General features: G+C 48.1%; 1 pseudogene; it reads left to right on the forward strand.

Annotated features, from left to right (window-relative positions):
* Positions 1 to 16,958: 16,958 nt before the first annotated feature.
* Positions 16,959 to 18,529, forward strand: part of LOC130492911 (lysine-specific demethylase 4C-like) — a 117,578-nt pseudogene continuing 116,007 nt past the window's right edge.

An 18,529-nucleotide genomic window follows, 5' to 3' on the forward strand; every position in this document is an offset into this window, starting at 1 on the left:
ATGGATAGGAGGTTACTATGGCTTATTCAGCAATTTCATACCGACCTCACAGCTCAGGTTCACTGTGGCAACCAAGGAGAACTAACCGAGCCCTTTGAGCTGGTCAAGGGAGTTAGACAAGGTTGCCTCCTTGCTCCTCTCTTGTTTAATTTATACCTGAATGATATGGCAACCAATTTCTCAGAGTTTTGCCACCCCCCAAAGCTTGCAAGTCATCCCACCCCGATTCTACTCTATGCTGACGATGCAGTTCTCCTGTTCCGCACAAGAATTGGTTTGAAAAGATCTTTGCAAACTTTTTCTGAGTACTGCTCTAGGGAAGGTCTTAAAATAAACCATCATAAATCTAAGATTATGATCTTCACTAAGAGGAGAAAAATGCCTCTTTTTCGCTGGGTATTAGATGGCTTTGAGGTTGACCAAGTCAAGGAGTTTGTTTACCTTGGCATTCTGTTTTCTCATAACCTAAATTGGAATGCCCATCAAAAAGCAGTGTCCAACAAAATTAAACCTGGGGTTGGTGCTATTGTCAATTTTTTTCACACCAAAGGTGGCAAATATATTCCAGGGGCTATTCAGGTTTTTAACCTGAAAATTACCCCAATTATCCTCTTTGGTGTTGCCATCTGTATTACAGTCATCAATGAATCTATAGATCGTCCACTGCTTCAGTTCTTACGAAAACTCCTAAATGCCCCTCGATGTGTTGCTGGCGTTACTCTTCGTTCCGAGTTTGGCCAAATGTCACTTGAAGCTAGGGCGTGGTTGGCCACCTTTAAACTACACCTTAAACTGTGCTTTAGCACTGAGGGGTTCCTAGCTTCTCTGAAGCATGACCCTTTTAAATCCTCATGGCAAAAAATCTTAGATGAGAAACTGGCGTTGTTGGGCTTCTCGCAGGATATGTTATCAGATCTTGGGAAAACTGAAGCTTTTGCCAAAATTAAAAAGCGCATTAAAGAGCTCGATTATAACAGCACTACTTTTCGTGCTCGTCGTGACTGTTCATCCCAGTTCTTCGGAATACCCCCTCCACGTGGTCTGCCTGCCTATACATATTATCTAACAACTCCTCGTCTCTGTAGAGCTTTTTGCTTGGCTAGATTGAATGCTAACCCTTCTATGGTAATGCAGGGCAGAATTCTGAATATACCATACTCAGACAGGATCTGCCCTTGCTCTTCTGGCTCTATTGACTCATTAGCCCATGCCCTTTTGGAATGCCGCTTTTACGAGGAACTTCGATCGCACTATATTCCCCCCCTTTGAATATACAAATCCAATGCCTCTGTGACTGACATAATGCCATTTTTACTAAGTGATAGGGACCCCAAGGCTACATTGTCAGTGGCAAGATTTGTTTCAGTCCTTATATCCCTTTAACACTAGATATATGCTGCTCAAGATCAATTGATCAAGGAGCTTCTAAGGGATAGAAGGAAAGGAAAGGAAAGGAAACAGAGCTTCTGCCTGGAATGTTGAAGAGTTACTGTTAGAGTTATACATAACCTGACACCCTGACATTTTGTGGTTGGCTCCACCTCCTACGGCAGCCATTTTGTGGTTGTGCCCACAACCCTCTCTCAGAATTCCAAAGGTGGCCGTAGGCTTGAAAAGGTTGGGGACCCCTGCTATATGCCATTATGCCTCACGGAGGTCCTTCCCCAGTCTCCACCCCCAAAATCTCCAGGAATTTCCTAACCCATAGTTGGCAACCTTAGTTAAAACCTAACTAATAGATAACTGCTATGAACTATTACATAGCTGTAAAAGCAACTTATGCAGTACTGTAGAGTGCATTGTAAAAATCAAAAAGGAAAACCAGTTTGCAAAATTAGCCAGATTGCAACAATCAAGTATTGTTTGATAAACCATTTTCCATAAAGTAATATTTATCAAAATGATTTCAGCTTCTATAAGTGAATCATTAATTATGTTATTCATAACTTAATTTGGGATAAAATGTTATCAGACTAAACAATCCAGCACTAGATTGTTGTGTTATTAATATCTGTAGCCTGTTTCATTGTTGGTGTTTAGAGGTTTTTCCCATTAGGGAAGACTGCAGTCTTTTGCTGGGCAGACTAGACCCCTAATTGGCTGGCAACTAGCAGAAAATCAGGTGCTTGTCACTAAAGTATCAGGATTTCTAGTACCTGTTCACACTTTGGGAGGCTTTTTTTTAAATTTCAGAGGGATATTTTACTTTGCTTACAATCAAATTATGTGAAGGTTGCATCTGTAAAGACTTGATATTTACAACAGCTATACTAAATACAATGAACACCATAGGATTCCCTTATATCAGTGAATAACAACATATGGAAATATAAAGCATTCTCTTCTAATGTACCTTACATGTTTCATATCAATGTTATTGGGAGCCATTTTGTTCCTTAGAATTTTTTTTGATGCTTAGCATTGGTAATATGACAGAGATCAAAGATTTCATCTGTGAGATCATATGCTTTTAGACAATATAGTTGAGTACAGGGGTCCCCAGTGTGGTGCCTGTGGGCACCATGGTTCCCACTGACACCTTTCCTGCTGTCCACCAAGTGTTTTTAGGTAACAGGCAGGGCCAGGTGGGGCTTTTGCCCAGCAAAGCTTTTGATTGGCTGAGCAGATTTTAAAAACATTGCTTTGGCAGCAGCTGCCACCACAACACAACGATCTTTACTGTGTGACTCTAATAAGCTGCAGCAGACATTTTGTGGCTGTGCCCACCATGCTGAGTCAGAATTCTGAAGGTGCCCACAGGTTCAAAAAGGTTGAGGACCCCTGAGTTAGTATGACATTAGTGTTTTCTCGTTGTGGTTTGTCTAGATTATTGTGCTCCTGTTGCTTAAGTCATCTGGAACTATTCATCCCCCTGACATTTTATGGATGTATCTTATTATCACATTGTGGCTCATTGTGGTTTTGATCTAGGAGGAAGAAAAAGTGGGGAGTAATAGGTAGATGGCACTGACTGATACCTTAAGGTTGGATTAGGTGGATTCATGGTTATGCCCAGCTATACTAATCTGTGGACAAACTCTAGAGCCTGTGGAGTAGCAGCTGTCATTAGAGTTGCTGTTTGTTAATAATCCCTTACACAGGGTGCATGACAAATAAAGGAACTGAAAAGCAGTGGTGGGGAGGAAATAGGCCTAAACATGATCCTATATGGCAGGGGTCCCCAATCTTTCTGAGCCTGTGGGAACTTTGGACAACAAAATGACTGCCACAAAATAACTGCCATAGGCAGCGGAGCCAGCCACAAAATGATTGCCACAGCTTAACTTCAGTAACACAGTGTAGATCCTTGTGCTGTGGTAGCAGTTGCTGCCAAAGCAACATTTTAAAAAATCTGCCCAGCCATTCAGAAGCCTTGTTTGGCAAAATCCCTACCTGGCCCCACCCTCTTCCTAAAAACACTTGGCAGGTGCCAGGAAAGGTGTCAGCAGGTGCCATGGCACCCACGGGCATTGTGGTGGAGACTCCTACTATATGGGCATTTGAAGAGGCTTTTGGAGCAATTCAGGAGCACAATCATTGGTATTTTTTTATTTTATTCAATTATACCCTGCCCTTCCACATCCTAGGCTGGGCTCTTGCAGTTTTCCTTTGTAAACTGCATGTTTAGAAAATAAGACAGCTTTGCAAAAACTAAGCAGAGAGTACTGAATTAGGTTTTGTGGTACAAACTATTGTGGACTGTTCAGTCTTGGTGTACCTCTTGCTTCCTAATTTATCTTTTTAAAGACTGTAGTAGGGGTCTTCTATTGTAAACAAATGTATAGAATTTAATTTTCAGTCCACATATGTCCATGCCATTTACGACTTGAGAACTTTCATTTTTAATATATACGTCACATAACTTCAGTGATGCTCTTGCATTGCCACCGAGCTTGGCATCTTTATTATACAACTGCCATTTACACATGGCAGAGACATTATTTCCTTGTCAGTGCAATCCTTATTTATCTGAATAGCCAATTTAAAAGTTAAAATTAAAATTGGAGACATTATAGTAATTAAGTTGAAAGTTTTATCAGATGAGTGCATGCACTGAATTCACTGTGCCAAACTGGTGGATGCATTTCTGTGTTATTTAATTAGTAGAGCTGGCACAAGGGCAAACACAGCAGGAGATGTGCATTCCCCAAATGAAGATAAAATGTTCAGGTTCACCTCTGCTGTAATGTGTCAAAGAAAAATATGATAATAGACCTTCCCAGTAGAAATACAGAAATACCAGTTCCAGGAAATTAGTGAGGTGATAATGTTTGCACACTGGGTTGCATGTTGTGCTGGCACTGTCTTAGTAATGAAGCACTTTTATCAGGATGGAAATTACATTACACCTGCAGCAAGAACCAGCCTGGGGAAACAATCATGGGTGCATGTGTTTAGTTTGAATAAAGCAAGGACACAAACTTGTTGAACACAAATTCCTTCGATTTGGTGTAACCTAGGCAGGGAATGACAAATGGTGTTGACAGCCTGACTGCTGACCGTGCAATCCCCAAGCTGCCAGTTGGGGATCACCAGGGAAGAAAGGTTAAAGCAGGAAGCAGTGCAGGAGTCACTATTTGTGCCCATTACCAGCAACCTTGGTGGCACAGCTAGCATATGAGTATTATCCTTGAAATTTCTTAAGTGGACCTTCCAGATAACACCATGGTATCCATAGTCAAGACCAACAACTAAGGATGTGGTGTTATGACATCAGACCAGATTCTGGGCAATCCAGGGACACCCCTACATGGGGTACAGGACAAAAGCTAGTGTGCAAGGATGGAGCAATGCTATGTAGCCAGAGACAACAAGGAGTCTTCTGGCATCCATCTTGGTTGTGCAAGGCTGAAGCGAGCTGACAGGGCTGAAAACAGCAAAAGGTGAGCCATACCCTCCCCGGAAAGGAATGTTGCAGCTCTCCGAAGAAGACAAAGAGACAATGGATAAGCATTTAGCATTTCTATACTTTTCCTGCAGTAGATGGCAGGCATCCTGCCAGATCCCATCAATGCTATTGTAATTTACTCCTAATCTCATCATTTCTCTAGCCAAGCCCTCAGTGACTCACCTTCTGAACCCCACCTCAAATCTCTAATCCTATGCTCTACACTTAACTCTCAAGTACCTCAGCAATCACCAGGCATTGCCAACTGCAGGGAGACCATACCTCCTCCTCCTCCTCTCCTTGGGTATAAAATATCTTCATTTTGCCACAGTAGCTGGCTGCCATGTACACAAGATGTGAGTCCTACACCTGGTGTGCAGTCCTTTTCCCCTTCCCCTCTTGCAGCTGCCTTTCTGGAACCTCGTTCTGCAGGAAAGGTGACTATGAACTGCTTGGGAATCTCAAACCTTTACTTTCTTAGCTCTGTGAGTGTTGTAAATTGTTTGTCTCTCTCTCTCTCTCTCTGTGTGTGTTTTTACCCTATTTGATTACTTTTAATAAAACCCTTAAAATTCATAAAAGCCTCCTCATTATTAGGTTGCTCTCCATCTGGCTAGCTCACCTTGGGGCAGAATTGGTTAAAAGGTCCCCTCGCCAGCCTCTAGCATAGCTCTACCTAGTCTCCAGCTAATTTCCCCAATCAAAGGAGACCCCCTGTGCTTGGCGTAACAGTGGCACCGCCCTTTATCTCCACTGTTCCCTCTGCACCAGGTACAGTAAGGTGCCTTGACTTACTGTTGGGAAACAGTTGTGGCACTCTTCCAGGGCACCCCTTTCTGGTGACAAGCCCCCCTGCCTCCATATTGCCCCTGCAGGCTGGACTTCCTTGGCCTCAGTTAAGGGAGGGAGGGTTGCACTGGCTTGCAAGCCCCCTTGGGCTCCCTTGTACTTGGAGGGCATCTTCCCACCCCAGGTCGCATTCCATGAGGGGGCATTCGCTCTGGAAGTGGCCCAACTGACTGCAAGTATAGCAGGGGCTGACCCCCTCATTTCAGTCTTATTGTACCCTCCTTCCAGGGAGCTTTAGTGACCATGGACCGAGGGATTTCCCTCCTGCACATGAAGCCAGCTGGGTGACCTTGGGCTAGTCACAGCTCTCTTAGAGCTCTCTCAGCCCGACCTACCTCACAGGGTGTCTGTTGTGGGGAAGGGAAGGGAAGGTGATTGTAAGCCAGTTTGAACCTTCCTTAAGTAGTAGAGAAAGTCAGCATATAAAAATTAACTCCTCCTTTTTCTTCTACTTTGTCAGCCACCTTCTTGGCTTCTGTGGACGATGGCCCCAGCCACTAATATGCCATGTCCTGTAGTGCAGTGACAAAGGCCCAGTGCTGCTCTGATTTCAGCCAAGCCTTGTTACAGAACATCTGGTGATAAGTCTCCTCAGATATTTCAAAATGCTCGAGAATCTGTTGACTGCTCGTAATCTGTCGCTTCTGCTTTGGGCAAGGCCTTGAAGGCCACATGCCAGGCTTTTCAGATAGGGACCCAGCACAAAGGTCCATCTTTCTTTGGGCCATCCTGCTGTCTTGGGTGTCCATCTGAAGGTCTCGAGGAATGCTTCAATCTTCTGGCCCCAACTTTGTCAACAAGTTGTACCCCTCAATCCTAATATTGCAATCATGAGTGACATCCCACCAAGTTTCAGTAATGCCTATTAGGTCAAAATCCCCTTCCTGTATTAGGGCTTCGTGTTCTTCCTTCTTGTTTCCCATAGTCTGCACATTAGTGTACAGACATCGGAATCTGTGGTTTATGTGCCCTGTGGTTTTTGTTTCTGTACTTATAGTATCTGTGAGTTCATGTTTCCTCGAATACATGGCACTCCCTGCAAATCTTTATTGTTCTCATCTCCAGGTATTGTTAGCATACAAGGCTTTAAGTTGTTGTCTTGCTCCCCCATAGGATTTAGTTTAAAGCCCTCCAGATCAGGTTTGCAAGGCTCTCACCAAACACATTATTTCCTACTCTCGTGAGGTGTAAACCACCCCCCGATAGAAGAGCTTCTTCTCGAAAGTGTAAGCCATGGTCCAGAAATCCAAACCTTTCCTGGCGACACCACCTACGTATCCCGGCATTAATTTGTAGTATTCGTCTTTCTCCTCCTAAGCCATGACCTTCAACAGGCAGAACTGATGAAAACACAACCTGCGCCCCCAGGTTCTTCAGCTTCTCACCCAGAGCCATGTAGCCTCTTTTAATATGTTCTGGGCTTTGCTGGGCAATATCATTTGTTCCCACATGAACGAGCAAGAAAGGGTAATAATTTGTGGGCTTGATGAGTCTTCTTACCCTTTCCGTCACATCCTTGATGCGTGCATCTGGTAAACAGCAGACCTCTCAAGACAACAAGTCCAGTCGGCATACTTTAGACTCAACCCCTCTCAGTAGGGAATCCCCAATTACAAGAACACGCCTCTTCCTTAATTGTGGAGCGGAAAATCGAGTCCTCTCATGAGCGGGAGCCTGAGAAATTTCTTTCACGCTTTGGGGGGATAGCCCTTGTTCCAGTGGTCCAGAATCAGTATCTATTGGGAGATCCTGGAACTGATTGCTGAGCAAGAGGGGATCAGGATGTGTCCTGATTTTCCTACTCCTGTGGGTCACATTCTTCCAGGCATCCACCTCCTGTGTTGCTTGTACCTCCATTTGTTCAGATTCCTTACTCTCCTGCTCCTGTTGCTTGCTAAAGAGAGCTTCATGAGTTCTGTCCATGAACTCTTCATTTTCCTTTATAAAATTGAGTGTGGACAAGCTTGCCTCAAGACCCTGTATCTTCTCCTTCAGCAGGGCTACCAACTTACACTTGCTGCAAGTGTAATTAATGTTACCCTCAGGTAAAAAGACCTTGCATGTTACTGCCTCAGCTCCCTCACCATCCACACTGCTGTGATCCATTGCTGAAGTTTCTTTCCTAGGCTACTCTGATATTTCCCCTGACAAACTTCCTTTCAAGGCTTCCTCCTTAAAGAAGCAAAACACTCGGCACATAAAAAATATAGAAACCTGTCAGTGGCTTACAAGGCCCCCAGGTCAGACCCCCAGGTCTAGAGCCAAAGGGCAAGAGCCCTTGTGCTCTCGACCTTCGGCTCGCACCAAAGGCTTGCACCCCTGGTGAGACGAGCCTTCTAATGAAGAGCTCTCAGCCCTACCCCTCAATAGCTTACAGCAGAGGGTGGAGCCAGCAGGGTGGAACCCTAAGAAATTACACTGCCCTCCTCACTCAGGAATCAGCAACCCTTTAGAAACTCTGGCTCCTGCAGACTCTAGCCCAGGTGCCTCAGGTTTGGTCCCTGGCAAGATGAGCCTTCTAATGAAGAGTAGAGAAGCCCCCCAGCCCTACTTACATGCTGGCCCAGCGCCACCCTAGCAGCAGCACACAACCTCTCGCCCTTCAGCCGCTCCAACTCTCGACCTCGACGAGCAGGGTGGCCACAGACCCTACCTTCCCTGTGCCAGCAGCCCATCCATATTACAGGCTGAAAAAAAGGGAAATGGAACAGCAGACCACCTGCACCTGGGAGGTAAGATCTCAGGTGGCAGGAGAGCTGGAGGGCTGGCAGGTCTTAAGAAGATTACTTGTGAGTAATTTAGATTCTGGTTGCTATTGTGAAAGCTGTATTTACAACTGTTGAAAATAACACTTTTTTTGTAAATGAGACTATGGAAGAATAATCAGTCAAAATGTCTTATATGTTTAGGGATTTGGGCATCATTGCCAATGTTTAATGCAAATAGGAATTTACATTAATGTACAAGTTAGTCTGTCATATTCTAAAAAATGTTTGAGTAAGTAACTAGCTTTCAACCTTGATTCAACAGAGTTATTTAAAGTTTTTAGTGTAATTAACTTTAAAGAGCTATATTACCAGATTAAGAGGTTAAATTTAATCAATTGATAATCTGTTGCTTAATAAATTGTAAACACTATCTCAACACAAAAAGAAGAAAAAGTAAAGTTTTTTAAAAGCTTTTGTAAGCAGGTGAAAAAGACATTTATATTGGAAGATATTTTATCTTATCCTAGCCAGACATTCAGTTCTGACAGCAGTATCTCTTATAACAGCTTCCAACATACCCAATCACGATCAAAAAAGCTTAAAACTCCAGAAAGCAAGAAGGCAGCAATCATACTGTTTGGGACAGAAATCACAGCCACTGAAGCAGCTACAGATAGTTTCAAGGTCAATGAAGAGCCATCAGAAAAAATAAAGCCAGTAAACACAGAAGTGTCATCTGGTGCAGAACAAGACACAAGTAGGAAGCAGATGGATCATAATTTACTGGATAATGAAAAGGTCTCAGGTGAGATGAGTGACATTGTTTCCCATAGAGTTCATCAGTAGCTGATACTGTGTGATCCTGTAAATCTGTAAGTGGGAATCCACACCATGAGTTGATCTATGTAACCAAACAGTGTCTCTTGCATTGTACTGTGGTGTCACACACCCTTAAACCCATTAAAACGTAAAGAAATTTGGGGCTGACCATCTTATCTCCTCAGGAATAAACATTAATAATGCTGTAATATTATTGTAATGTAGTGGTACAGGTCTCACTATTGGCCAGTTTTACTTATGGATTTAGATTTTTATCTCATGTTGTCGTGCCGCGCCTGGTCTCTAGCGACCCCCGGGGTCTCTGCCCTGGAGAGGGGTGGGGGCGGGGGAGCCTCCTCGGCCTCAGACCAGTCCGAGGGGGAGTCAGAACTTTCTCCCCCCTCGGACGTTGCCAGGTTGCTGGCCAAAAAACCTCCTTCAGCCTCCATGCAACTCTTTTCTGGCTTCCTCCCTGGCCTTGGCTCCCCTCTCGCCTTTTAACCCTCCCCGGCCAGAGATGCCCCACCCTTTTCCCACCACCGCCCCCTTTCCCCGCGTTCCCCCGGGCCTGATGGCCGCTCCTGCGGCTCCATCGGGCTCGCCGGCAGCTGCGGCGGCCCTTCCCCGACCCGCCCGCGCCCTCCCGACCATCAGCTGTGGAGGGGGGCGGAGTTCGTTGGGCCGTGTCGCTCCGGCTGCGTCGGGGTCGGCGGCTCCTGTCCGGGCTGCTCCGTTCTTGGGCGGCCGCGCCCCTTCCCGCCGGTTGCCTGGAGGAGGAAGGGAACCGGCGGTGAGGCCCCCCAACTCTCCCTCAGGGGGGCGGATGATCCCGCGAGCCCCCCCACCTATCCCGTGAGTACCTCGGGGCCCGGGGTTTAGGGAGCGGGGAGACAGCGGCCCGGGAGCCGGCCTGGAGGCTCGTCCCAGGACACACCCCCTCCCTTAGCGACCGCTGGTCGGTGCTGTCTTCCTCGAATACCCGGGACATATAATCAGCCGGGACGTGGAGGGATCTAGGGGCATGCTGCACCGTGAAGGAGAACGGGAGCAGGGAAAGGTACCATCGAAGGACTCGGGCGTTGTGATCCTTCATCCTCGTCATCCAGAGGAGAGGAGCATGGTCCGTAACGAGAGTAAACGGATTGTTTGTCAAATAATACTGGAGCGAACCGATAGCCCATTTGACCGCCAGGGCTTCTTTTTTGACTGTAGCGTAGTTCCTTTCGGCCGGGAGTAGTTTGCGGCTGATAAACAGTAAGGGGTGTTCTTTCCCTTCTGTTTCTTGTAACAAAACAGCGCCTACCCCCGTGGCAGACGCGTCCGTATGGGCTATAAACGGCTTATCGAAGTTCGAGTTCTGCAACACTGGGTCCCGAGATAACTCTGCCCGTAAACAGTGGAAAGCTGCTAGAGCTGCCGGGCTCCACCGCAACTGGTTCGGGCTCTCCTTCTTGAGGCAATCGGTCAATGGGGACGCTTTCGTGGCAAAGTGCGGTATGAACTTACTGTAATAGCCGACTAATCCGAGGAACCGTCGCAGTTGGCGTTTTGTCCGGGGGAGTGGAGTCTGTTCCAAGGTAGTCACCTTTTCCGGAATGGGTCGTAATGTTCCGTGTCCCACAATATAACCCAGGTATTTGATCTCTTGAAATCCCAGATGACTTTTCGTAGGGTTGGCCCTTAGGCTGGCGTCGTAAATGGCCTGGCAGACCTTCGCCAGGTGTTGTAGGTGTGACTCCCAATCAGGGCTGAAGATGACGATATCGTCTATATAAGCAACGGTGAAACCCTTACAGTGAGCCAACACCCGGTCGACCATCCGCTGGAAGGTCGCGGCGGCCCCATGGAGACCAAAGGGCATTACGGTAAACTGGTAGAGGCCAGAGGCTGTTTTTTCCTTATCTTCTGGTCTCATCGGGATCTGCCAATACCCTTTTGTGAGATCCAGGGCAGACAGGTACTTGGCTGTCCCTAATTGGTCGATGAGCATGTCCGCCCGGGGCATAGGGTAGGCGTCGAAGTCGGCTATTTGGTTTACTGCCCGGTAGTCAACACAGAACCGAATACTCCCATCTGGCTTTGGCACCAGGACGATGGGGCTCCGCCAGGCACTCGTAGAGGGTTCTATGACTCCCAGTCGTCGCATCTTGTTGACTTCCAGCTCCACTTCATCCCACCTCTTCCGAGGTACTGGGCGCCAATGAGCTCGGGCTACTTGTCCGGGAGGGGTTCGAATAGCGTGGAAGAAGTCAGTGATGAGACCCGGCGTAGAGGAAAAAACCGGGGGAAGGTGGGACATCACCTCTTGCAACTGATGGCGTTGCTGTTTGGTGAGGGAAGCCCCTATCTTTGGGACTTCTGAAGGTTGGCGGTCCGCACCCCACGGCACGTCCCCCTCGGCCAGACTGAGTGGCTCGTCTCCAAGGTGGCACTCTCCTGTGGGGATGTCTGGGTTGATCCATTCTTTTAAGTCATTTACATGTGGCCTCTTCAGTTGACGAGGGCCGGGTCCACACCGGACCTCATAGGAACACGGGCCTAGGGTTCTCGTTACCACATAGGGACCTTTCCACAACTCCTTTTCCCCTGGCCCGAATACCCTACCGCGGACAAGCACTTGAGAGCCGACTTGTAGGTGCCGTTCGCGTGTGCCTCTATCATACCGGTCTTTCTGTTTTAGTTGGGCTAGGGCCAAATTCTGAGCAGCAGTCGCTTGAGCTACGACCAACCTTTCTCGCAACTGGCGCACGTACTCGGAAGCCTCCTGACCTTGGGAGCGTCCTGCTTCGGGCCCGGCCATCTGGCCTTCCACTACTTGTAAGATGCCCCGTGGTTTCCTTCCGTACAAGAGCTCAAAAGGAGCATAACCAGTGGAAGCTTGGGGTGTCTCCCGAATGGCGAACAGGACGGGGTCCACATATAGATCCCACTGATGAGGATGGTCGGCCGCCAACTTACGGAGCATTGTCTTGAGGGTTTGATTCAAGCGTTCCACCAACCCATCCGTTTGTGGATGGGCAATGGCCACAAAAATCTGGCAGATGCCCATTTCCTTGCATAAGGCCCTAGTGATAGCAGCCGTGAAAGACGAACCCCGGTCTGTTACTATCTCACGGGGTAGTCCCACCTGGGCAAAGAGATGTATCAAGACCCGACACACTCCCGGGGCCTGTAGAGTGCGCAACGGTATCGCCTCTGGATATCTTGTGGCATAGTCAATAATGACAAGTAGGTAACGGAACCCCCTTGGGGTACGAGGAAGAGGACCCACAAAATCCATAGCGATCCGCTCGAATGGTGTGTTGATGATGGTTGAGGGTTGGAGGGGGGCCCGGGGGGGGCGGTCGACCGTCCCACTTTTGGCACTGGGGGCCGGCTCTGCAGAACTGCTTGACATCCCGGGAAATAGCGGGCCAAAAAACCCGGGCCTGTAAGCAGGCCAGGGTGTTTTTCACCCCTTGGTGACCCGCCCAGGAGTGGTCATGGGCATATTCTAACAGCTTCCGCCTATACCCCTGGGGCACTAAGAGTTGGGTCACTTCCTCCCCCTTCTCAACCACCACCCTATACCACAAACCCCGTACCTGTTGGATTTGGGGCCATCTACGCGCTCGTCTCTCGTCTACTACTGCCCCATCACTCACAGCCACCAAATCGCATAGCCTCGCCAAGGAGTTGTCTTGCTCCTGGGCTCGCCGGAACTCGGGATCACTTCCCCACCGGGCTACCTCGGCCTCGTCCATCATCTGCCTTGAATGTGCTGGTGCGGTCTGCAGGTCAGCGGAGGTCCCCGGGTGCTCTTCATCGTTCCCTTCGATGGCCATACCTTCGTCCCCCGGTTGTGTTACCCCACGGTCTCCTAAGAGAGCCTTAAAGAACGGGGCGTCCCTCCCAATCAACATGGGATACGGCAAGTCAGGAACTTTGGCCACCTCCATGTGGTAGAGTTGGTTCTTCCATGTTACTGACACCGGTACGACCGTGTAGTGCTCCACGTGCTTGTGAAAGCAAGCGACCGTGGCCATCCGAACCACGGGCAGTTGTGCTGAGACCAGTGTGGACCTCACCATGGAGATTGAGGAACCACCGTCCACCATGGCTTTGAGTGGTCTCTTGCCCAGTAGGAGGGTCGGCAAAAGAGCTGCCGGGCGGGTCTGGGAACTCTCAGCCTGCATGGTCTCTTCCCACCCGAGGTCGCACTCCATCATAGGGCAATCTCGCTTCAGATGCCCCCATTGCCCGCACGTGAAGCAGGGTCCCAGCGCTTTGCTTTCCGGGCTGCGGCTTTCATCTTTGGGGGGGTTCCTGCCACCCTCACCCGGAAGCTGCCCTGCTGGTGACGCCATACTTGGCCCTCCCCACCGGGGTCTGGGACACTTGGAATTCTTGGGACCAGCCGGGCCCGTCCCCCCCGTAGATTACCGTCAGGGCTTTTAAACCTTCCATCCATGCGGCTCATCTCCCTGGGGATGTCTCTATGTTCACTTGCCAGCACGTTCTCCAGCAAGGTCATAGCGGTCTCTAAGGTCGCTGGTTTATTCCACATGACCCAATCCCGGGCTCTTGCGGGTAGTACTGAGAGCAGCTGCTCCAAGATGTCCTGATCAGCCACCTCCTTGCTTTCAGCCGTCTTAGGTCGTAACCATCGATAGGCCAAGTCCTTCAAAGCCGTTACGAAGGCCCTGGGGGGTTCCCCTTTCTTCCACTGCATGGCACGGAACTTGCAGCGGTAGGTCTCGGGGGATATGGCATATCTCTCCAATATGGCTGCCTTCAGCCGGTCATAACTCTTACTCTCCTCTTTGGGTAAGGCCTTGAGGGCAGCTTGAGTTGGGCCCATCAAGTAGGGCCCCACAATAATAGACCATTTCTCTTTAGGCCATCCCGAAGCCTCTGCAGTCCTCTTGAAGGCTTCGAGGTATCCATCGATATCATCCTTGGGTCCGAGTTTTGTCAGCAAAACAGCAGGCACCCTGGCGGGGGCTTCTCCCGTTGAAGTGGGGTCAGGCGGCCGAGTGGCCTCTAGTGTGTGTCGAAATTCCCTAAAGAGAGCCGCTTGTGCCTCCTGATGCTGCAGGGTCATTTCCTGGACAAGGCGTTGTTGGGCCTCCTGTTGCCGTTGCAGTAAGTCATGCATCATGCGCCCATGATGCTCAGTGAGTCAGCGGCCAAACTGGTCGAGGTTCCCGGCAGTGCCGGCAGCTGTGTCTGCTGCTTCCATCCTGGGAGCGGCGGGAAGCTGCAAGACCGGGGGCCGCAGTAGAGAGCGACTGGACCGCCACCCAGGGGGCGCAGGCAGGCGGGGTGGGGGTCGCGTCACGCTTGCCCCAAGGCCCGCATTCTCCACCATGTTGTCGTGCCGTGCCTGGTCTCTAGCGACCCCCGGGGTCTCTGCCCTGGAGAGGGGTGGGGGCGGGGGAGCCTCCTCGGCCTCAGACCAGTCCAAGGGGGAGTCAGAACTTTCTCCCCCCTCGGACGTTGCCGGGTTGCTGGCCAAAAAACCTCCTTCAGCCTCCACGCAACTCTTTTCTGGCTTCCTCCCTGGCCTCGGCTCCCCTCTCGCCTTTTAACCCTCCCCGGCCAGAGATGCCCCGCCCTTTTCCCACCACCGCCCCCTTTTCCCGCGTTCCCCCGGGCCTGATGGCCGCTCCTGCGGCTCCAATGGGCTCGCCGGCAGCTGCGGCGGCCCTTCCCCGACCCGCCCGCGCCCTCCCGACCATCAGCTGTGGAGGGGGGCGGAGTTCGTCGGGCTGCGTTGCTCCGGCTGCGTCGGGGTCGGCGGCTCCTGTCCAGGCTGCTCCGTTCTTGGGCAGCCGCGCCCCTTCCTGCCGGCTGCCTGGAGGAGGAAGGGAACCAGCGGTGAGGCCCCCCGACTCTCCTTCAGGGGGCCGGATGATCCCGCGAGCCCCCCCACCTATCCCGTGAGTACCTCGGGGCCCGGGGTTTAGGGAGCGGGGAGACAGCGGCCCGGGAGCCGGCCTGGAGGCTCGTCCCGGGACACATGTTTTGCTGAAGGTTTGAGCCACTTAAGTTGGAGGAAGTTTCCTTAGTCTGAAGTAAGGCTTTACCCTTTGCTTAGTTGGGATGGTGGCATATGGGTAAGATCCATCCCGTTAAGTACTGGCCCTAAAGTATGATTTCCATGTATATGCGGCAGTGGTTCAAGTCATGCTTTGAAGAAGAAATGATATGGGGCGTGTTTTACTGAAAGCTAGAAATCCACTGGCTAGGGAGAAGTAAACCAAACTGTAGAGAGACAAGTGCTTCCTGTCTCAGGGATGCACAAGATAAAAAAAGAGAGAACAGTTAAGTACTTGATTAATATTAGATTGAGTTTAGTCATGTTGTGTAAAAAGTTATGTTTTCAGAATGCACAAAGGACTACTGGGACAGAAAAGCAAAAAGTGGCCACTGTTCAGGGGTGGACTACGAGACCAAAAGCTCCCTGGAAAAAGGCCTTGCTTTCCCAAGGGAGAGGGAGAGGGAATGAGGAAGAACAGGATTTCAAGGGCTCATGCTTGCTTTTTGCAGAGTGGGGGCCAGTGACTCTCACTCACCTTGCACAAGGTGGGGGCTTGTGGCAGCAGCTGCCTCGTGCCCACCTTGCACAAAGCTTGTGGCAACAGTGGTTCATACCTACCTTATGTGGGGCTGCCTCCAGGGCTAGGATGGTGGTCCCCCAAGCTATTGGCCTACCAGGCCTTTTCCTCATGGCCTTAGTGGCCAATTTACCCTCTGTTGCTGTCACTTTGAGAACATAAATGACAGAAATCAATGAGATCTCTCTCCACTATCTCCATGTAATATGAATATTGATCATTTGAAGTGTTGTCCAACTTACTTCAGCATACTTTGCAAGTAACTTAGGCCAACAAATGTATGTTTAATCTAGGGCCATTTCTGACATAATTATTAGAAGTGTTATATGAGGATTAGTTACCTATCCAAATTTTTAGAGCTAAATCCATTAAAAGGCAGAAACCTAAGATCATGCTCTTGGGAAGTTTAACAGTGACCTCATAATGTTTCCATAAAGAGGTACTCAAATAATTGTTTTTAAAACCCTGTGTGTGTGTGTTTTTACCATCAAGTCACAGCTGATTTATGGCGACTAAGTGGGGTTTTCAAGGCAAGAGACTTTCAAACGGGGTTTGCCATTGCCTGCCTCTGCGTCACCCCCCTGGTATTCCTTGGAGGTCCCCCCATCCAAATACTTGCCAGGGTCGAGGTTGAAAGTGTGTGATTGGCCCAAGGTCACCCAACAAGCTTCCATGGCAGAGTGGGGATTCGAACTTGGGTTTCCCAGATCCTAGTCCGACACTTTAACCACTATACCATGCTGGCTCAAAAACCTTGTCTATGAGCTTTAAATGTGAAGTTGGAAATAGCTGCTAATTTAGTAACAGAACATCTATCCATCATATAGAGGAGTAATATTCATTCTGGAGGCTTGTGTGAAAATCCCATTGAAATGTGTGGAAGGTGCATAGTACCTGCTGGCTTCGATGAATTTGAGCTCTGAATAATTTGTAATTCTGTAGTTACCAAAGCTGTTGTTTTTTTTTAATTTCATGATTTTATCATTGGCTCTCAAGTATTGTTTTTTACCTGTCTGAATGTTGTCTTGTTAGGTCACAGCTCTTCCAGCTCATATCCTCATCCTGATCCTGTAATGAAAAACATACAAACTGAAGATGAGGAGAAAGAAAACTTCTGCCTTTGTTCAGTTCTGTCCTGAGGAATGTGCATTGGCCTTGCTTTCATCTTCTAGCTGTAATAAGCAAAGAGTTTTAAAATCTTCAGCTTCTTCGGGGCAGGCTGTAGAGTATGCATCTTCTGAAGCTGAGAGTTTGGAGAAAGAAGAAACTAGCAGTGTGTCTACAAGATGAGATCAGTGACCTCGAAAGCAGTGAAAGTGGCCTGGAACCTGGAGAAATAACACTAGTAAGAGAAGGGTTTGGGGAGCAGAGAATGAAAATACTCTGAGCATGTCAATTTTTTTTTTTTATAAACTCCTCCCTGCCCACTTGAAATATGTTCAGAACTGTAAGAATTGATTTTGGGGGTTTTAAGTGTCTGGCATGGCATTAGAGATTCTTTTGTTTTATTCTTATATCTAAATATTTTCATCCTCTGTCTTAACACTTTTGTGTGTAGTGTACTTCACACTCCCTCTCACCCAAGCCTCACAACAGCCATGAGGTGAATTATTTGTTTTCAGATAGGTCTGAGAGGAAAGCTCTGAACCTGTGTGTGCAGTGTACATATTATTCCCCCATCCTTTGTGTTGGTTGGCAGAGGACTCTACAGCAAGCTGAAGAAATTAATCTCTCTCAAAATAATATTTAGATGCCATTTTTGCAGTGCCTTTGAGCATTTAGTATAACTATACATTAATTTGTGGCCCTTCCATTACCCTGTAAGATAAACCAATAATTTTTATGTTTATGGTGTGGGTTGGTGGGTGAAGCTGAGAGGACAGTGGTAGACCTAAGGACAGGTTTCGGTGCTTTACAGCTCACTCTTAGCCACCATGCTGCACAGATGTGCTGTTCATATAATCTCATTTACAAAAGCCATCTGATTCTGATTTTTTCCCCACTGAACTTGCAAATATTTATGTGACTGAGACTCCAGGAAATAATAGTATAGCTGTATCCACTAACCTGCAGAGAGCAGCCCATTTTGGATGCCAGATGTTCCTAGGAGACTGGAAATATACATTTGAGCTAAGAATAAAACAGCACTTACCCTTTTACAGACATAAATAGCAAACTCATCATTGTTTTACAGAGAGAGGAGATTTAATAGTCCCAAAGCCAATCCTTCTGTTTTAATATGAAGTGCTAATAGACATCTTCTCAGTTATGAAATGGTATATTGCAGCTTATGTTTGCTTGGATACATTTGCTTGGATACTTTTTAAGCTATTCCTAAGTGGGTTTTCAAATATTTTCCAATATGTTTGCATTCTGTGTCTGTCTTGTAGTAGCACAAAAGCATTTATAGGAATATTGTTGAAAAAGCTAGCCCTTTGCCATTCTGCACAGCAACCTTGTGTTGTGTAATGAATCCACCCTATTTTTTAATCTTGAAATCAGCTGCACAGCATTAGGCCAATGATCCTTCTAGGTCAATGCCCTGTTTTCTTCAATGGCTAAACCTTGCAGTGTCAGGAAGTGATATAGCTTCAGGGTACTAATAGAGTATTCCATTTCATATTGCTCACTGCTTTATATGCATTTTAACTGTTGGAATAGAAGAC

Source organism: Euleptes europaea, unplaced genomic scaffold (genome assembly GCF_029931775.1).
Source record: "Euleptes europaea isolate rEulEur1 unplaced genomic scaffold, rEulEur1.hap1 H_2, whole genome shotgun sequence".
NCBI lineage: Eukaryota > Metazoa > Chordata > Lepidosauria > Squamata > Sphaerodactylidae > Euleptes > Euleptes europaea.